Here is a 22,684-nt window from a genome sequence, read left to right as displayed (position 1 = left end):
TAAAAAATAAATGGTTGTTTTTATTTTTACTGTGTTTATTGTTACTGTTGAGTTGTAAGAGTTCCTTATATTTTAGATACTAGTCTCTTATCAGATATAATAGGTCTTGCAAATATTTTCTCCCATTCTGCAGAGTGTGTTTTCACTTTCATGATAGTTTTTAAAATATTTTTTTTTCTTTTGTTGCTTGTGCTTTTGGTATTATGTCTAAGAAAACATTGTGTAATCCAAGGTCATGAAGATTTACACTTATGGGTTTTTAAAAAAAATTTTATATAGTTTATTTTTGAGACAGAGAGAGACAGAACATGAGTGAAATGAAGAGAGAGAGACACAGAATCTGAAACAGGCTCCAGGCTCTGAGCTGTCAGCACAGAACCTGATGCAGGGCTCAAACTCACGGCCTGTGAGATCATGACCTGAGCTGAAGTCAGATGCTTAACTGACTGAGTCACCCAGGCACCCCTATACTTATGTTTTCTTTAGAGTTTTATATTTCATAGTTTTAGCTCCTATATTTAGGACTTTGATAATTTTGAGTTAATTTTTGTGCATGTGGGTATCTTGTCCCAGCACTTTTGTTGAGACTATTTGTTCACCATTTATTTGTCTTGGGACTCTTATTGGAAATCTGTTGACAGTGGGTATATGGGTTTATTTCTAGACTCTCAATTCTGTTCCATTGATCTACTGTGCCAGTGGTATACTGTTTTGATTATTGTAGCTTTGTAATAAATTTTAAAATTGGGAGTGTTTTTCTTTCCTAGATTATTTTGGCTATTCTGGGTTCCTTGTGTATGAATTTTAGAATCAGCTTGCTTATTTCTGCAAAAAAAAAAAAAAGGCAGCTTAGATTTTCATAGGGATTGAGTTGAATCTCTACATCAATTTGGGGGATTATTGTCATTGTTAACAATACTGCCTTCTCTTCCATGAACATAGGGTATTTTTCCATTTAGGTCTCCTGTAATTTTTTTTTTTATCATGACATCTTTTAGTTTTCATTGTATTGTCTTGTATTTCTTTTAAATTCAAATTTAGTGCTAAATATTTTCTTTCTTGTTTATGCTACCATAATTCAAATTGTTTTCTTAATTTCAGTTCTGGATCATTCATTGTTAATGTTTAGAAACAAAATTAATCTCTTTTAGCCTAAGAAGATCTTTCATGGGTTGTTTAGAATTTTCTTTTTTTCTTACAATTTTTATTATTGAAGTATAGCTGACATACGATGTTACATTAGTTTTATGTATACAACATAGTGATTCAACAATTCTCTGCATTACTCAGTGCTCACCATAATTAGTATAGTTACCATTCATCACCATGCAAGGCAATTACGGTATTATAAACTATATTCCCTATGCTGTATTCTCCATCTCTGTGACTTACTTATTTTATGACTAGAAGTTTTTAACTCTTAATCTCTTTCACGTATTTTACTCCTCTGCCCCCAATCACCTCCCCTCTGACAAATACCTGTTCTTTTTATTTAAAGAGTATGTTTTATTTGTTCATTTATTTTTTAGATTCCACATATCCACATATAAGTGAAATCATATGACATTTGTCTTTCTCTGACTTATTTCACTTAGCACAATACCGTCTGGGTCCATTCATGCTGTCACAAATGGCAAGATCTCATTCTTCTTTTATGGCTGAGTAATTTCCAAATGTGTGGAATAAGATCTTCTTATCTATTCATTTATTGATGGACACTTAGGTAGAAGATTGTATCACTTGCAAATGAAGATAATTTTACTTTTTGTTTTTCAATACTTTTCATTTTGTTTTCTTGCCTTGTTTACCTGGCTAGAGTATCCAGTGCAGTTTCAAATAGAAGTAGTGAGATTGGCTATCTTGTTTTATTTCTGATCTCTAAGGGAGAGCAGAGAAATATGATTTTAAATTAAATTGAGTAGACCTCAGTAATGAAGAGCTATTTGAAGAAAAAATTTTAAATTTAAGAAGCCACATTGACAGCTATCTAGAAAAATTAAGGAGCAACATAGGCAGCTAACTGCAGGGGAGGTATTCCAGGTAGAGGAAACAACTAACAGGAATGTGTCTGGAATGGAGTTAAGTGAGGGATAGAGCAGAGAGAAAAAGGTCAAAGAGGTACTGAATGAGGTGCCAGAGTGAATTGGGCATTGGAAACCACTGTAAGGAATTTGAGTAAAATGGGAATCCATTAAAGGATTTTAAGCAGAGGAATGACATGATCCATGTTACCTTTCAAAAGAATTACCTTGGTCGTACCAATTCATATTTCCATCAAAAGTGTAGGAGGATTCCTTTTTCTTCACATTCTTGCTAACACCTGTTATTTCTTCTTTTTGAATTTCGCTATTCTGACAGGTGTAAGGCGAAAGCTCGTGGTGGTTTTGATTTGCATTTCCCTGATGATTAGTGATGTTGAGCATTTTTTCATGTGTCTATTGTCCATCTCTATGTCTTCTTTGGTAAAATACCTATTCAGGTCCTCTGCCCATTTTTAAATCATATTTTTTGAGTTGTACAAGTTCTTTATATTTTGGATATTAATCCCTTATCAGTTGTATCATTTGCAAATATCTTCTCCCATTCATTAAGTTGCTGTTTTGTTGATAGTTTCCTTTGCTGTATGAAAGCTTTTTATTTGGATGTATTCCCAATAGTTTATTTTTGCTTTTGCCTCCTTACCTTAGGAGACATATCTAGAAAAATGTTGCTATAGCCACTTTGGAAAACAGTACGGGGATTGCTCAAAAAATTAAAAGTAGAAATACTATATGATTGAGTAATTCCACTACTAGATATTTACTCAAAGAAACTGAAAACATGATAGATAACATCCTGATGAACTTAAAAGATATATGCATATCTACCATTATTATAGCATTATTTACAATAGATAAGATACAGAAGCAATCTAAGTGTCCACTGATAGACGAATGGATAAGGAAGATGTGGTGTATATATATGCAATGCAATATTACACAGCCACATGAAGGATGAGATCGTGCCATTTGAGACAATATGGATGGACCTAGAGGGTATTATACTAAGTGAAGTAAGTTAGGGTGAGGAAGACAAACATCATATATATTCACTCATACATGTAATCTAAAAGAAAACAAATGAATAAACAAAGAGCAGAATCAGATGTATAAATAGAGAACAAACTGATGGTTGCCAGAGGGCAGGGGGTAGGGAAAGGCAAAAATGGGTGAAAAGGAGTGGGAGATACAGGATTCCAGTTATGGAATGAATAAGTCACAGGAATAAAAGGCACAGCATAAGGTATGTAGTTAGTGATATTATAATTTAAGTATGGTGATAGATGGTGGTAGCTATACTTGTGAATATAGAATAATGTAAAACTTGTCAAATCACTGTTGTACACCTGCAGCTAATGTAACATTGTGTATAATCGAAGCTCAAAAAAAAAAAAGAATCACTTTGGTTGCTTTTTGAAGAGTAGATAGCAGAGGAGCAAGGTAGGAAGGAGAGAAACCAGTTGAGAGGTAACTGTGAAAACCCAGGCAAGAGACCATTATGGCCTGGACAAGTTGGTAGCAGTGAATTTATTAAGAAGTAGTCAGATTCTTGATATATTTTTCAGCCAAAGCTACATATACAATTTAAATTGAGAAAAAGTGAAGTCAAGAATAACTCTGATGGTGTTAGACCTGAAAAACCATAAGGGTCAACTGAGGTGGGGAAGACCACAGTTGGAGCAAGATGGAAAGGGAGGTCAAAGTTCAGTTTCTGACATGTGGAATGCTGAGATGTTTATTAGATACCTAAATGTAGTTATTGAGTAGATGGTTTAATATGTGAGTCAGAAGTCCAAGAGAGCTGTCTAGGCTCACAATACAAGTTTGGGAGTCACTGATACTAGGAAGCTATTTGAAGCCACCAACTGATGAGATCACCAAGGGAATGATTATATATAGAAGAAAATGAAGGGACAAAAGAATGAATCCTAGGACACATAGACATTAAGAATTTATGACTCCAGGGAAAATGGAGGAGCTAGCAAAGGAGGCTAAGATGGAAGGTTTAATGAAGTAGGAGACAAGAATATTTAGTGTCCAAGAAGCTAAATAGAGGATGGAGTATAAGTTCATTTAATACTTTATATTTTTTGAAGAACAGTGTTAGCGTCTTCAGTTTCTGAGTGATAGATAACATCCTGATGGCCTTCCTGTCAGCTGAAAGTCTCCTGACTTCAGATTTTTGGGTCATGGCTTCCCTCAATTATGTAACGAGGGAGGACAAGGCTTGGAGAGGTGGTGGTGGGGAGATGGTGGCAGGAGAACTGACAATTTTCATGCATCTCCTTCAACTGTGGTTGCATTTGCTGGGAGGTTTGCCTTGCTCTCCATAGTTGTTTTGAGCTGCTAATCAAGTATGCCAGATTTTCAGCTTCTGGTTTGCAAACTTAGATCCTGTCAGTTTTATCCCATTGGAGCAAATGTTAATTAAAGCAAGATTAAAATGTTAATAATTTTGGGGGCAATATGGTGAAAGCTTGGAATCTCTGGAGATTGAGTTAGAAAGTTTTTCATAGAAACTGAAAGTATAAAACAATGAAAAAATCCATCTAAATTGTCAAGCAAGTCTAATTTCAGACTGAACATTTTGTTTTGAGAACAATTATGACCTTTCTCATTTAAAAGAAATTTATTATATTCTGTAATTCAGTAAGTATACAGGCCATTAAAATTGTGAACATAGAGGGGTGCCTAGGTGGCTCAGTTGGTTGAGCATTCGACCAGCTCAGGTCATGATCTCACAGTCTGTGGGTTCGAGCCCCATGTCAGGCTCTGTGCTGACAGCTTGCTCAGAGCTTGCAGCTCATTTTGGATTCAATGTCTCTTTCTTTCTCTGCACCTCCCCTGCTAATACTCTGTCTCACTCTGTCTCTCAAAAATAAATAAATGTAAAAAAAAATTAAATTGTGAATATAGGCACCAATATGGCCCAGAGTTTTGTGTTGTGGATAAGATGGATACTCCATGCCTCTAGTCATAATAGGTGCCATTCATGGCCCCTTGCAAGGCTTCAGAATGTATTCATGAAGTAAAGGAATAAGAAGGCAATCTTGAGTTCATATAGTCCATTTCTTTGACTTCCTGTGTGATCTTAGTGAAATCATTTCAAGATCTTCCTTTTGAGATTGTATAAGAAGTGGAATCTGATGCTTTGCCTAGAAGAATCTCATAATCTGGAGGTCAGCATCAGTTATAATTTCTGCTTTCCTTGATGTATTTTAGGCACTGTGCATGGAGCTGAAGGGAGCAAGGAATTTGTTCCAGCCCTCACTATAAACTGTCAGAGTTCCATTCCTTGGGATATACAATCCATCCCTGGTATTAACTTTTCAGTAGCACAGTGCACTTGATGTCTACTCACTACTGTCATGTCCTATATCGAAGCCAAGCTCATACAACATGGCTGGCCAACACGTCAGTGCTCTCTGGGGCTTTGTGGCTTAGAACATACTGTTCAAAATAATGAGAAAAAAGGACTGTTCTAAACTAGTTTTTCATGCGAATGTGGGCAAATACATTCTCTATAGTGGCAGCAGATGTGTGGAGGTTTTAAAGCACTCCTCCCTTACAGAGCTGTCTCTCTATATTAGATCTGATGGTTTGGACAGTGGTAGTTGTGGACTAATTTCCTGCAGGCATTCCTGACTGGGTGATGCATATTTGTGATTTATAGCTGTGGTTCCTCTGATAATTATGTGGTCCCATGCATTGAGGGTTCTGAGCTACTTTAGGAAAGGAATTAGCTAGGTAGAAAGTATCAACTCAGCCAGCTGAGACAAAAAAAAAAAAAAAGACGACTGAATGAGTTAATACATGCACAGTGCTTTAGCATAAATCATCAGCAGTTTTCATCATAACCATATGATGATGATTATTATCTGAAGAATCTTAGAAATCATCCTTCCCTATTTGCCAGGTTAAATATCTTCCATTTAACTCTCCAGTTAAACACATTCTCTACCCTCTTTGCTCCTGCTCTGTGCTCCTGGAAGCTGGGCTTTGTGAATTCCCTCTACAGGCTCCCATATTCTCTGGCTTTGGGCTGGGATCAGCCCAAGATGGGCAGGGGAGGGGCAGAGAGAGAGGGAGACAGAATCTGAAGCAAGCTCCAGGCTCCAAACTGTCTGCACGGAGCCCAACATGGGGCTTGAACTCACAACCCCAAGATCAAGAGTCACACTCTTTACTAAGTCAGCCAGGTGCCCCCCAAATGTGGATTTTTTTAAATGCGTTGCACTCCCCTCCTCAGCAGCCGTGGAACACAAGTCCAACTGTTCGAGTTTAAAAACCAGACCAACCTCCCTCCCTGATCCTGTGGCCAGTTGGCTCTGGTCTCGAGAGCCGGTTTCCACTGGCCCCCTGCAACCCAGCATCTGGTTTACTCAAGTCCCCAGCACCCCTGGCCAGACTCAGGGCTTTTGTTCTGTATTCTTGTACTAAAAACACACAACCTAAAAAAAAAAAAAAAAAAAAAAAAAAAAAGACCTTGGAAGGACCTCTGCAGGAGGAAGGAAAGAGTGTGCCTAATAGGGTCATCTTGGATTTGGTTGATCTCGAGAGGAAGGGTCACAGCTCCTGCCTGACAGTTTTCTCCATGTAGCCTCTTCTTCCAGTTGGTGGAACCTGTTCCTTTTCCTTGCTGCTTCAGACCTAGGGGAGGGAAGACTCCTTCTCATTAGCCCCTGTGTTCCAGTCCTGGCACCATCCTGTGTGTTTTCCTGCAACTCTGTTAGAATTCTTGCAGATGGTTCCTTTATTAATTGCTCCTTTAATTACTCAATTTGAGTATGTCATCTTTTACAGGCTGAGACCCTCAATCATACATACTGCTACTTTTCACCACTACCAAGGCAAAACAAAGAAGTGTTCCATTCTATGCTGTTACTGGCCATATTTTATTGACTTTTTTCCCCACTTCAAGATTACATTATCCTGAAATCACTTGATGGGCAAGTGTGCTTGTTGAATATGTTACTTGCCCTTTATTTTCTCCTGAAAGCTATGTCCAAAAGAAAACACAGGTCTCAGCAAGTTGTTTGCAGCTCCTCTTGAACTTCTACCTGTAGGCCTCTTTGAGCTCTGCTTCTGCTGGGTGGTATCTGTATAGTGACTCCTCTGAACATAGCTTAGATTGCATGTCCTTCCCCTAGTGACAGCTGGCCATGAACTTTGCATTTGAGTGACTAAAAGTTGACGTTGGTGGACATGTTTAGAGAGCTGGATGAGAAGACTTTTAGATTCCAAATAGCTCTGGGGATTTTCAGAAATCTAGGAAGAGGATATTATAGTTAGACAACCATTGTGTTCACAGGCATAGAGATATGAAGTTTATGTGTAATTGTCTTGTGTTACCTCCCTTCACCCCCCTTTCCTCCAAACTTCCTAATCTCTGCCATAGTTTTAAATATACAGACTGGGGCTGAATTACATCAGCGTCCAACTTGTCAGTTAACCTATGTATATATTGCCATAGTGTGAGATTTCAATAGCCAGACTTGCCACTAACATGCAGTATCACATTCTCAGTGAGTATCTGGGGCCAGAGAACAACAGCCATTAAAAAGAACTAATATTGAGTTACGCTTGTGTGCTCACTGAGAAAGTTGAGAGGTCAAGTCGGGTAATCTAATGAGCTCTCCCCAAACCACACATGTCTTGAGTAGGTTTAAGAAGATACTCCACATATCTTATAGTTGGTTTAGAATCATTACTATGAAATGTGAAACAAGCCCTCTTGATTATATTCAATGGGAATTTGAATACAAATTGTTTCCTATATCTGAATCGGCCTTGTTCTCTGCCATGAGACACAATGTACTTCCCATGGAAACAAAGGCTTAATGAAGGGTGTTTGTCAAAGAGAAAGTTAAGACTCAAGGGAATTACAAATAATCTTCCCAATGCAGATCATTTTCTGAGAGAGAATTGAGACCCACCTTCTGTATTTGAGGTTTAGTGGAAAGTCTAATCTTCTTCAAGGGATAAAAACCAATCCTGTATGTTAAATAGGAATGCCCAAATGCAAATCAGTTTTTTCCAGGAGGTTTAGGCACCATTTGATAAGTGCATCCTTGGTTGGATCTTCATTTCACATATATTAGTACCAATTATGATAGTGAAGCCATGGGAATATATTATGCCAGTGAGGGAAGGGGCTAGCATATATGATTTTTTCTGCTTAACTGAAACTTTTAGGATCCTTTCTCTGACCTGAACTAGTTTTAGAATTTTTAGTTTTTGAAGATAGTGATGATAAACATCAACAGCATCTAAGTGTGGAATGCCTCAGAAACTTCAGATTGGGCAGGTGTCTGTTTTCTGCTTTGACTCCCGGGGGAGGTATCTATTTTCTGCTTTGACTCCTGTCCCTTTCTTATGACAGTGCCCAACCTTTAATCAACCATCTTTCCTAGGGCTATCTATAAGGCTAATGGATTTTAGGAAATGCTCTGCAGAAACTCCCAGGCTCTTGTTAGGAGACATATCTGATATTTAAGGGTCACCACTCTTTAAAGCAAATTTTGGTAATTTCTCCAATTGTGTTACATGATACTTCTCACGCTGAATTTAGCTGTCCGTAATCTATCTACTCCTGAAACCTCCAAATCTTTTTTTTTTTTTATCAATTTAGCTTTAACACCAAAAGACATTTAGTCAGTTGAAACATGAGGATCCCACTAAATTTCTGGTTTCATTGACATTCACAGCATGTTAAATAAGATTTGCACTTAGTACAAATCTCTGTTATGTTATGCTTTACACCTACATGCAGAAAGAATTGCGCATCTATCCCCACCCTGTGCTTCAGTCTTAAAACCAATTCTTGATCCCTGACAAACAATTCTTTCAAACCCAGGGTTAATCCATTTTCAGTGGCCTTTGATGTGAACACTTCTAAGTGGCTTGAAAAATGTATTTCCAGTCATCCCTTTTAGTCACCTCAGGTCAGGGTAATTTGCCTTGGAGCACTGGTTTCCAGCGAGGGTGCTGAGGACCCCAGAAGGACGTGGAAAACTTAGTCAGGAGTCTGTAAATCCATATGCCCTTCTGGCAGTTTCCAGAGATGGAAAAAAAATTCTCTTGCATATCCACATATGTGATTTTTAACAAGAATGTTGATAAATTGTGATTTCTTTTAAAAGAACTGTGTAATTCTTATTTGTTTAAATAGAATGCATATTAAAACTCAGAGGAAGTCTTTACATTTTGGGCATTTTAAATGAGACTATTCCTCAAAAAAGAAAAGGTGGCATCTCTGCCTTGGAATGATGATATTGTTTTTATTTAAAAGTCTATTTTCCATTTGCAATTGCATCAACACCAATAAAATACCTAGGAATAATTCTAACTAAAGACAAAATATCTATACTCTGAAAATTATAGAAAACTTATGAAAGAAATTAAAGATGACACACAAAAAAATGGAAAAGCATTCCATGCTCATGGATTGGAAGAACAAACATTGTTAACACGTCTATACTACCAAAGCCATATACACATTTGGTGTAATCCCTATAAAAATACTACTAGAATTTTTCACAGAGCTATGAAAAAAAATTCTAAAATTCATATGGAACCACAAAGGACCCTTGAATAGCCAAAGCAATACTGAAAAAGAAAAACAGAACTGGAGGTATCACGATTCAGGATTTCAAGCTGTATTACAAAGGGGTAGTCATCAAGACAGTATGATAGTGGCACAAAAACAGACACTTGATCAACAGAACAGAAGACCCAGAAATGGACCCACAGCTATGTGGTCAACTCATCTTCAACAAAGGGAAAGAATATCCAATGAAAAAAATACAGTCTCTTTAACAAATGGTGTTCATAAAACTGGAATGGGACATGCACATGAATGAATCTGGACCAGTTTCTTATACCATACAGAAAAGTAAATTCAAAATGGATACAACACCTAAAGGAGAGACAGGAAACCATCAAAATCCTACAGGAGAACATAGGCAGGAACCTCTTTGACCTCTGCTGGAGCACCTTCTTACTAGATACATCACTGAAGACAAGGGAAACAAAAACAAACATGAACTGTTGGGACTTCATCTGATAAAAAGGTCCTGCATAGAGAAGGAAACAATCAACAAACTGAAAGGCAGCCTACAGAATGGGAGAAGATATTTGCAAAAGACATATCAGATAAAGGGTTAGTATCCAAAATCCACAGAACTTACCAAACTTAGCACCAAAAACCAAATAACTTAGTTAAGAAATGGGCAGAAGACATGAATAAACACTTTTCCAAGGGAGACATCCAGATTGGCTAACAGACACACAAAAAGATGTTCAGCATCTCTCACCATTAGGGAAATACAAATCAAAACCATGATGGGATACTACCTCACACCTGTCAGAATGGCTAAAATTAACAACACAAGCAACAACAGGTATTGGGATGTCTGGGTGGCTCAGTCGATTAAGTGTCCAATTTCGGCTCAGTTCATGATATCACAGTCTGTGGGTTCGAGCCCCGTATCGGGCTTTGTGCTGACAGCTCAGAGCCTGGAGCCTGCTTCGGATTCTGTCTCTCTCTCTCTCTCTCTCTCTCTCTCTCTCTCTCTCTCTCTCTCTCTCTCTCTCTGCCCCTTCCCTGCTCACTCTCTGTCTCTCAAAATAAAATAGAGATATAAACAAAAATAAAAAAAAAGAAACAACAGGTATTGATAAGGATGTGAGAAATAGGTTCCCTTCTGCATTATTGGTGGAAATGCAAACTGGAGAACAGTATGAAGAGTACTCAAGAAACTAAAATTAGAAGTACCCTATGATCCAACAATTGTACTATTAGGTGTTTACCCAAAGGATACAAAAATACAGATTCAAAGAGGTACAGGCACCCCAATATTTATAGCAACATTGTCAAAATAGCCAAACTATGGACAGAGCCCAAATGTTCTTCAACTGATAAATTGATAAACAAGATATGTACACATATATACATAAAATGGAATATTACTCAGCCATCAAAAAGAATGAAATCTTGCCATTTGCAATGTTGTGGATGGAGCTAGACTCTGCTAAGCAAAATAAGTCCATCAGAGAAAGACAAATACCATACAATGTCACTCATATGTGGAATTTAAGAAACAAAACATAAATGTGTGAGTGGGGAGAGAGAAGAGAAGGAAACAAACCATAAGAGACTTTTAAGGATAGAGAATAAACTATGGATTGACAGAGGGAGGTGGGTGGGAGATGGGCTAGATGAGAAATGGGTTCCAAGGAGCGGCACTTGTTGTGTTGAGCTCTGGGTGTTGTATGTAAATGATGAATCACTTAATTATTCTCCTGAAACCAATATTGCACTGTATGCTAACTTACTGAAATTTATTTATTTATTTTTTATGGTCTTTTTTTTGACTATAACACAATTTATTTTTTTTTAACATATGCAATTATTTTCCATCATTTACACTACAGTAGTTACAATGACACTCCAAACAGAAAAGCAAAGTAAAAAACCAAAACACCACCTTCTGTTTCATGTAATTAGACTTAAACAGAAATTAGAAGGTTAAGTAACAACTAGTTAATCACCTAATTTCAAATTTAAATTTAAAATGGCCATGCTGGTTTCAGTAGCTGATAACAGAGGCAGGTGGACTCTGTATTGATGATAAGGGAATTAGAAGACAACATTCCACTCCACAGCTCTCCAGAACTTTCCCTATGACAGGCACAGGTCAGATGACAACTCAGCAATATCCTTCCACTATGTGTTCTTTAACACACCCTTTTATTATGTGTTTCCTTCCCAAATCTGGATGAATGCTATGTTCTGTGCATCAAGTTAGGTATTGACTGAATTCCCCTATATTTCTGATTTAGTAATCAGCCCATCTGTTAGTAGCTTTACCTTGCTCATAGCCATTCACATTGCTCCTGCAGTGGAATAAAATGAATACTTTTGAAAGTACAGTTTGATTACAGGCTGTGGCCACTTTATTGTACCCATGAATGTTAATGGTGCTCACTGTGGGGATCCAATGAGTCTTAGTGTATGCTGAGAGGTGAAGGGCTAAGAAAATGCAATTATTTTTTATTAATATGGAGGCATAACACTTCCTGATCTGAAAGCATACAATCTAGCTGATAGCATGTGCAACATGAAGATGTTAACATTGGTAGTGGAGTGGAATAGAAGGAAAAGAAACAGGAGACTGACGGAGTCTGGGTTTGTCAGAGATGGCTTGAGTCAGTGAATAGAGCAATAGGTAGGACTTGGAAGATGGGAAAGGATGGTCAAGAAACTCCTTCTGTCCTTGGCATTGCACTCAGAACTTTATATGTATTGTGGCACTAATCTTATTTGCTCTCTAAGGCGGAAGATTATTACCTCTACTGATTAGAAAACTGAGCATTAGAAATTAAGTGGCCTGTATTCAAAAGTTACACAGATTAGCACAACTGCAGAACCAGGGATTGAATCTAAAACTGACTTCAGTTCATCCAGAAAGTAGAAATTCAGTGCCAACCAGAGAGGTATGATTTTGATAGTTTTTTTTCCTCTCTCTCTCTGACAGCACATTCTCATTTGAGTGTTGTATCAAAGAGAACCAGCATCATGTTTACCCATATATAGCTCTATTTATAGTTCTCATGAGCATGGAATTCTAAAGAAGGCTTCTGTCAGCCAGGGATCAACAAGAAGATCAATAGAACAAGAATTAGATCTATCTATCATCTATCTGCCTGCCTATCTATCTATCTATCTATCTATCTATCTATCTATCTATCATCTATTTATTATTGGTCTATGGATTTATTACAGGGATTTGTAAGTCTGTCTCCATTTCTGATGCAAAATCTTGAAGTCTACAGGGCAGGCAGTCAGGGAGGGAGGTTCACAAAGAGGCTGGAATCCCATAGACACAAGCTTAAACCCTACAAGCATGACCTAGATCCTCACTGAGGATGACCTGAAGTCTTGTTTTGTTTTTGTTGCCTCTGACTTTTATGATGAGCATATCCTGCAGAGGTTAGAATCCTTGCTATGGACCTAAACACACATACCTGTTCATGTCAGAGGTGAATCATCACACGGTAAAAGCATATATATGCTATAAAATGATTGCCCTCTTTCTTCTACCCTCTTTTGAGAATCTCCTGAAGATTCTGGGAAGAGTAGTTTCACCTGCTCATGTCAACACATCACAAAACCAAAAAACCTTTTTCTTAAGCAGCATAATTATCATTCTGATAACATGCAAAAACCATATTTTTAAAATTCCAGTGCTATATTTATTTCAGGTGTACAATATAGTTATTCAACAATTATATACATTATGGTGCCCATCACAGTGAGTATACTTTTAGTCCCCTTTACCTATTGCCTCATCCATCTTCCCTATGGTAACCACTCTATAGTGAAGAGCTGGGATTTTGTCTTTTCTTTATTCATTTGTGTTGTTTCTTAAATTGCACATATGAGTGAAATCATACAATATCTGTCTTTTTCTGACTTATTTGACTTGGGATTATACCCTTTAGATCCATCCATGTTGTTGTAAATGGCAAAATTTCATTCTTTTCTATGGATATGTTAATATTCCATCATTTCATATATACTACTTATTTATCTATTAATCTATCTATGGACACTTGGGTTGCTTCCATAATTTGGCTATTGTAAGTACTATATATTGTAAATAATGCTACAATAAATATTGGGCTATATATCTTTTTGAATTAGTGTTTTCATATTCTTTGGGTAAATACCCACTAGTGGAATTACAGGATCATAGGATAATTCTATTTTCAATATTTTGAGGAACCTCCATACTTGTCTTCCACAGTGGCTGCACCCATATGCGTTCCCAGAATAGTGCACAAATGTTCCTCTCCCTTTACATCCTCATCAGTGCTGGTTGGTTTCTTGTGTTTTTGATTTTAGTCCTTCTCACTGGTGTGAGGTGATATCTCATTATAGTTTTGATTTGCATTCCCCTGATGATAAGTGATGTTGAACATCTTTTTACGTGTCTTTGGCCACCTGTCTGTCTTCTTTAGAGAAATGTCTGATTATGTCTTCTGCTCATTTTTATTTGGATTATTTGAGGGGTTCTTTGGTGTCATAGAAGTTTTTATTTTGGGTATCAATCCTATGTTGGATATGTCACTTGCACATATTTTCTCCCACTTACTAGGTTGTCTTTCAGGTTTGTTGTTTCCTTATGTGTGCAGAAGCTTTTCATTTTTATGTAGTCCCAATAGTTCATTTTTTGTTTTATTTCCCTTGACTCAGGAGACAAATCTAGAAAAATGTTGCTCTGGCCAATATTGTAGAATTTATGGTCTGTGCTCTCTTAGGGCATCACATTTAGGTCTTTAATTTTTTAACTTTGAGTTTATTTTTTGTGTATGGTGTAAGAAAATAGTCCAGTTTCATTCTTTTGCATGTAGCTGTCCAGTTTCCCATCACCATTTGTTAAAGAGACTGTCTTTTTCCCACTGCATATTCTTGCCTTCTTTGTCAAAGATTAATTGACCATATCATTATGCATTTATTTCTGCACTCTGTATTCTGTTCCATAGATCTATGTATCTATTTTTGTCCCAGTACCATACGACTTGGATTACTATAGCTTTGTAATATATCTTGAAATGTGGGAATTGTAATATCTCCAGTTTAGTTCTTCTTTTTCAAGATTTCCTTGAGTATTTGGGGTCTTTTATGGTTCCAAACAAATTTAAGATCGTTTGTTTTAGTCCTGTGAAAAATACTGTTGGTATTTTGATAGGGATGGCATTAACTCTGTAGATTGCTTTGGATACTATGGACTTAAAATTAAAAAAATTTTTTTTAATGTTTATTTTTGAGAGACAGAAAACATGAGTGAGGGAGGGGGTAGAGAGAGAGGGAGACACAGAATCTGAAGCAGGTTCCAAGTTCTGAGCTGTCAGCACAGAGCCCAGTGAGGGGTTTGAACCCATGAACTGTGAGATCATGACCTGAGCCAAAGTCAGACATTTAACGGACTGAGCCACCGAGGGGCTTTGAACCCAAGATAGAATGGACATTTTGACAATATTTGTTCTCCCAATCAATGAGCAAGGGATTGCTTTCTTTATTTGTATCTTTTGAATTTCTATCATCAATATTTAAAAATTTCAGAGTATAGGTTTTTTACCTCTTTGGCTGAGTTTATTCCTAGGTATTTTATTATTTTGGGTGCAATTGTAAATGGGGTTGTTTTCTTAATTTCTCTTTATTCTTCCTCATTGTTAGTGTATAGAAATGCAACAGATTTTTGCATATTGATTTTGTATCCTATGGCATTATTGAAATCACTTATTGGCTCCAATAGTTTTATCGTGGAGTCTTAGAATTTCTGTGTATAGTATGTTATCTGCAAGCAGTGACAATTTAACTTCTTCCTTATGAATTTGTATTCCTTTTATTTCTTTTTATAGTTTGATTGCTGAGGCTAGGACTTCCAGTACTATGTTGAATAAAGGTGGTAATAGCGGACATCCTTGTCTTGTTCCTGACTTTAGGAGGAAGGATCCCAGTTATTCCCTGTTGAGTATGATCTTAGCTGTGAGTTTTTCATATAAGGCTTTTGTTGTGTTGAGGTATGTTCCCTTTAAACTTAACTTTATTGAGAGTTTTTGTCATGAGTGGATGTTGTACTCTGTCAAATGCTTTTTCTGCATCTATTGAAATGATCATATGGTTTTTATCCTTTCTCTTGTATCATCTTGATTGGTTTGAGAATATTGAATCACCCTTGCATCCCAGGAATTAATCCCACTTGATCATGGTGAATGATTTTTTAAAAGTATTGTTGGATGCAGTTTGCTAATATTTTGTTGAGGGTACTTGCATCTATATTCATCAGAGATATTGGCCTGCCTTTCTCTTTTTTGTGTGTGGTATCTTTATCTGGTTTTGATAGTGTAATGTTGCCCTCATAGAATGAATTTGGAAGCTTTTCTTTCTCTTCTAATTTTTTAAATAGTTTGAAAAGAATAGATATCAACTCTTCTTTAAGTATTTGGTAGAATTCACCTTTGAAGCCATCTAGTACTGGATTTTGGGAGGTTTTTGATTATTGATTCAGTTTCATTCCCAATAATTGATTAGTTCACATTTTCTATTTCTTCCTGATTCAGTTTTGAAAGGTTATTTGTTTCTGGGAATTTATCCATTTCTTCTAGGTTGTCCAGTATTTTGGTATAAATTTTTCATAATATTCTCTTATAATCCTTTGTATTTCTGTGATGTTGCTTGCTATTACCCCTTTTTAATTTAAGATTTTGTTTGATCTCTCTCTCTCTCTCTCTCTCTCTCTCTCTCTCTCTCTCTCTTTTGCTCTCAGTGTCGCTCATTGTTTCTTTAATTAGTCTAGCTAAAGGTGTATCACTTTTGTTGATCTTTTTAAAGAACCAGCTTCTGGTTCTATGATATGTTGTATCTTTTTCTTAAAAATATTTTATTATCTTTATTTCTGCTCTAATCTTTATTTCTCTCCTTTCACTGGTTTTGAGTTTTGTTTGTTCTCTTTGTAGTTCTGTTAAATGTAAGGTCTGGTTGTTTATTTGATTTTTTTTTTTCATTTGATGTAGGCCTGTAATGCTTTAAATTCCCCTCTTAGAACAGATTTTGCTGCATCCTAAATATTTTTGTTTTCATTTTCTTTTGTCTCCATGCATTTTTAAAATTTCCTATACATTTCTTGGTTGACTCATTCATTGTTTAGTAGCATGTTATTTAACTTCCATATATTTATGCTCTTTGCAGATTTTTTCTTGGTTTTTCTAGTTTTATAGTGTTGTGGTTGGAAAAGATGCATGGGATGACTTCAGTCTTGTTCAGTTTTCTGAGACTTGTTTTGTGGCCTAGCATATGATCTGTTCTGGAGAAAGTCCCAATTGTACTTGAAGAGAGTGTGTATTCTGCTCTTGTCGGATGGAATGTTCTAAATATATCCATTATTTCCATCTCATTCATTGTATCATTAAAAGCCATTGTTTCCTTGTTGATTTTCTGTTTAGATGATCTGTTAATGTAAATGGGATATTAAAATCCTCTACTACTATTGTATTGCTTTCAATTATTTTCTGTGTGCTATTACCCGTATGCATAAGGGGTGCACAAACATTTACAATTGTTATAGCTTCCTGTTGGCTAGTTTCCTTTATGATTGTGTACTGTTCTTCTTTGTCTCTTGTTTCAGTCTTTGGTTTAAAGTCTGCTCTGTCCAATATAAGCATTGCTACCCTGGCTTTTTCTTTCACTTCCATTTGCATGATAAATGCTTTTCCACAACTTCACTTTCAATCTTCATGTGTATTTAGGTCTGAAATGAGTCTCCTATAGGAAGTATATAGCTGGGTCTTGCTTTCTTATGCATTCCATCACCTTATATCTTTTGATAGGGGTGTTTAGTCCGTTTACATTCAAAGTAATTATTGATAGGTATGTACTTATTGCCATTTTGTTATTTGACATATGGTTGTTTTTGTAGTTCTTCTCTGTTCCTTTCTTCTCTTGCTCTTTCCCCTCATGGTTTGCTGTTTTTTTTTTTTTTTTTAGTGATATATTTGGATTCCTTATTTTCTATATATTTTGCATATCTATTACTGGCTTTTGATTCATGGTTATCATACTATTTGTACATAATAACATCTTCTACATATAGCAGTATATATTAAATTGATGGTGGCTTAGGTTTGAATCCATTCTAAAAGCAATACATTTTTATTCCTCTCCTCCAACACGTTTTAGGTACATGGTATCATCCTTTACATCCTTTTATTTTGTGGATCCTTTGACTGACTTTTATAGATACAGTTAATTTTACTGATTTTGTGCTTCCTACTTTTCTTACTCCTGCTTATGGTCTTTTCTTTCCAAAGAGTCCCCATTAACATTTCTTTAGAGTTAGTTTAGTGGTGATGAATTTCTTTAACTTTTGTTTGGGAAACTTTTCATCTCTCCTATTTTGAATAATAGCTTGCTGGATAGAGTACACTTGGTTACAGGTTTGGGGTTTTTTGTTTTTTGTTTTTCCTTTCAGCATTTTGAGTATATCATGTCATTCCTTTCTGGCCTGCAAAGTTAGTGCTGCAAAATCACTGATAGCCTTAAGAGGTTTCCCTAGTATGTAGATTTTTTTTTCTCTTGCTGATTTTAAAATTCTCTCTTTATCACTACTTTTTGCCATTTAACTACTATGTTTCTTGGTGTAGACTTCCTTGGGATGATTTTGCTGTGTATCTTTGTGCCTCCTGGATCAGGTTTCTCTTTCCTTTCCCATAGCTATGAAGTTTTCAGCTATTATTTCTTTAAATAAAATTTCTCACTCTTTTATTTTCTCTTCTCCTTCAGGGATCCCTATAATGCAAATGTTATTACACTTGATGGCTACACCAAGCTGAGTTCTCTAAGTCTGTTCTATTGTATTATTTTTTTTCTCTGTCCTGTTCTCCTTGATTGCCTTTTATTGCTTTGTCTTCTAGGTTGCTGATCCATTCTTCTGCTTCTTTTGGTCTACCTTTTATTCCTTCTAGTGTATTTTAATTTTAGTTATTGAGTTTTCCTTCTCTGATTAGTTCTTTTTTATGTTTTCTGCCTTTTTGTTGATGGTCTCCCTGAGATCCTCAACTTCTTTCTTGAGTCCAGGGGTATCTTTATGATCATACTTTTAATTCTCTATCAGGCGTATTGTTTACCTCTATTTTGTTTAGCTCTCTAGTTGTGATGCTGCCCTATCCTTTTACTTGGGACATAATCCTCTGTCTCCTCATTTGGTCTAACTCTCTGTCTGTTTTTATATGTTAGGAAAGTCAGTTATGTCTCCTGCTCTTAAAAGTAGTGGCCTTATGAAGAAGAGGTCTTTAGTGCACTACAGTGCAATGTCCCATGTCCACTGGGACCTGGTGCTTCAGGTGCAACTCCTGTGTGTGTTGCATGTGCCCTACTGTTATGCTGAGCCACCTTTGCTTTTAGTCCAGTCATCTGCAATGGATCATTTACCTGTATGGGCAGGGTTTGGTCCCAATGTTTTTATTGCATCAGTATGGATACCTTGGTCTTGAGTTGGGTCAGAACAAGCATTTGCCAGAGCTGCACTGCACTGAACTGCATGGGACTGTCCCTGTGTTGTTCCCTGAGGAATTTTCCTTATTGGGCATGTCCTGCAATCAGATAAAATGTGCTGGGGTCACAGAGGAGTTGGTATGTGTGGCTATCTTCCAGTCTTGGGAGGCATGAGTCATTTTGGAGTGGTACTGACTTTTGTTGGAGCTGCTGACACACCACCATGCTTGTGGTGCCCCTTTAGTTGGATTTCTTGAGGCCACGTAGGAGGGGAAGGGTTTGTAGGACACATGGGCAGAGCGCTTAGTGTTCTCCATGCATGTGCTTCAGGTCTGCTATGTGAGGGGACTTTGACTTGCTGTTTGCAGCTGTGCTAATTCTTGCGGATGTCAGTGTATCAGGCTGGATGGTGGGGGAAGGAAAGGGCACCCACCAGCTCTTTTATTCTTGAAAAAATCCTTTAAAGATCCCTGCCCCTTCAACATATGCCTTGAGATTAGGAAACACATCTCTCTCCTGCATATCCCAGGCATTTTTCAAACTGCTGCTTCTAAGCTGTGTCTTGGCAGGACTGTTTGTTGTGTTGTCTCTTTAAGGGTGGGGACAACTCATTTTCCTATTGTCTTCTGCCTCTTTCAGAGCTATGTCCATGATTTGTAAAGTTCCAGGTATTAAGTACTACTGATTGTAAGAACTTGAGTAGTTAATCCCCTCTGTTTTTCAAAGTCAAATGTTATAGGGATTCATCTTCCCAGTGCAGGTCCCCTATGCCTGGAATTCCTGGTGTTGGGGTCTGGTCTTCTCCCTTCTCCATGCTCTGAGTGTCTATCTCTCCTAGGGACAGTCCTGAGGGTCATTTTCACTCCCAAACCAGTCTGTACCTTTCCTATCCTCTTTGATGTGACCTCTTCTTTACATTTGGCTATGGAGAGTCTGTTTTGCCTGTCTTCCTGTCATTTTCTGGGTTATTTGCACTGAAGTGGGTGTTGTCTAGTTGCATCTATGGGAAAACGTAAGCCCAGGATCCTCCTCTTCTGCCATCTTCCCTGGACAGCACAACAACTCTACTTTTAAAGGACTAGTTACACCAGAAAAAAAGGCAAGATGGATTGTTAGGGATCATTCAGTCTAGTCATTGTAGCTAATTAATCTTAGTAGTTTCAAGGCAGAAAAAGTCAAGAGTCATTGTTTATACAAATGAAGACATTACAACCTATGGACACTTTTTAATTACTATTCTAACCATAGTAAGAATAAAGCAAGAATTACATGACTTGTGCATTTTGATTTGGCTGGGAGGGGAAGTCCCTAGCTCCTGGGCCCATTCCCATTTAGCCCATCAAAAGACATAAAATTAGTTTCTTTTCACCCTATTCTTCCCTCTATCATCAGTGATATTTCATTTGTATAACTCTGAGGTAGGGCAGGAAAAATCAGTCCAGAACTGCATCCTTTACGTTGGACTGATGAGCCACTTTTCTGAGGCTTCCAGACTAATCCTCCAGGGTTCCCTCATATCCAAAATAGAGTATAGGTCACCTTTCACTGATCCTGGTGATTCCTCAGCTGTGTCATGTGATGGGCACCTCAGAGTCCACAGGTAAAACCTGCACCCTGTCCTTCAAAAGCTGGGGTGGGGGGTGCATGCGGACTGAGGGACTTCTCAAAAGGCTGGCCAACTGCCTTCCTCTAGGACCTGGGGACTACCCTGAGATAGCCTGCAGACTGCCATCCCACTCAGTTCCAGAGCCACTGAATGATAATGGCAGTTACCAAGGTTTTGTAAACTTTCTGTTATATTTTTTCTTCACATACAAATGTATGCTATGTTTCAACTTTTGTGTTTTGCATTAAAAGGCATTTTTAGACAGAATTAAATGAATTTATTTTCTGATAACTTGAATGCATACTTTTGCCTTGGAAACACATGTTTTAAACATTTGTCTCAAGTCAACAATTTTTCCATGACATAGATCATGACTTTTTCTGAAACCCACCATATGAAGCACTAGGTGACTTTAAGTTCAAGTAGAAAATTGAGTATCATAACCCAGGTACTCCACTACAGCATGTAAGCATCACATATAACAAAAATATAGATAATTAGTCACTGTTCAGTATGATATTGCATAGTAAAATGATGTCTGTAATATTAGAATTGTCAGTGTGATATATAATCCAGGTGAAGATATAGGCTAAACAAATTAAAGCATCTTTGAATCTCTCATAATGAGTTTTCACTAGCCTTTCAAAAAGATTTAAACCACTGATTCAGTCCACCTACAATTATCTTATAGAACTCCTGGGCAGGAAACACTATTTCTGGGGCTGAAATGATAGGGGTGCTCAAAATGTGATACTGATTGGCAAGTACCCCAGTGTACTTGGAACTAATAAAACATATCATCACAACAAGTGCCATTATCAGGAATACTAGAAGAGTACTGTGGGTGCCATAAGTGGTCAGATTCCTTGCAGTTGAGGAGGATAAGAGAAGCTGAGTTGGGCTTTGAAAAATGAATTACGTTTTGTCTGATGGAAGTGGGGAGAGGATGCAGGCAGTGGTGCTATTTATATTGAGTATGTCTGGTTTAAAACACCAGGTGAATATAGAAGATATGAAAATTTAAAAGGGTACTTAAGTCTTGATTTTTCAATTGATCATTTCATTGCAATGATTGGTAATTAAAGTGTTTACAATTAAAGTTAATGAACGTTTTATTGCTCATGACAGTTCCCAGAAATAAGACTCTTGCATTCTTCTCAAAGTGGGAGAAGACCCCAGGCAACCTCTCCTTGAAGCCAGAGCTGTGTAGCATTCACTCAGCAGAATATTTCCTGGTATGAGATTTGGAATAGGGGTTCTGCGTGGAGAGATACTCTCTTAAATGTGTAAAGGCTACTTGGAGGCTGAATGCTAAGAACTACCTGTTAGAGTTAAGGGAACGAAAGGAGGCATGGCCTCTACCTTGGGCAGCCTGAGGATTCTGCAGATGTTGGCTTCATTTGATCTAGCACTTGAAATTGCAGAGCCCCTGCCCTTACCTACTGCTCCCTCCTACCAGCTTCTCCTTCCTGAATCACTGGGGATGAACCCTGTGTGTGTGTGTGTGTGTGTGTGTGTGTGTGTGTGTGTGTGTGTGAAGAGGTGGATACTAGGTAAAGATATTCAGTGTGCCTTTTGTTGATTTTATAAGGAAGTTTTCAATAATGGATGCTATAATAAAGAGTAGAATTGGGCCCCTACCTCTTTCCCTAGAGGGATAATAGTCCTGGTCTGGGCTCCTGTAGCCCTATGTCACAGTCCCAACTTAGCTATGTTTTCTGAGCTCCCTAATCTTGGCTTTAGTACCTAGGTGTATAAAACAAGTCAGCTGGCCTAGAACAAACTCTTGAATGTATCTCCTGGACTCCCATAGACTCCACTCCCAATCACCAATGGGAACAGCTTAGCTGTTTACATTTCATTTACGTTTTCTTTTAAAAAATTCCACACTCAAAGAAGTTTAAAAACATCCTATTGAATGCCTTCTGACTCAAATTTCATGATTGCATTCAATACAATTTACTGTAGTTACTCCTAAAC

The sequence above is a fragment of the Suricata suricatta genome, chromosome 4 (genome assembly GCF_006229205.1).
Source record: "Suricata suricatta isolate VVHF042 chromosome 4, meerkat_22Aug2017_6uvM2_HiC, whole genome shotgun sequence".
Taxonomy (NCBI): Eukaryota; Metazoa; Chordata; class Mammalia; order Carnivora; family Herpestidae; genus Suricata; species Suricata suricatta.
The sequence above is the reverse complement of the archived record's forward strand: the minus strand, read 5'-3'. Positions refer to the sequence as shown.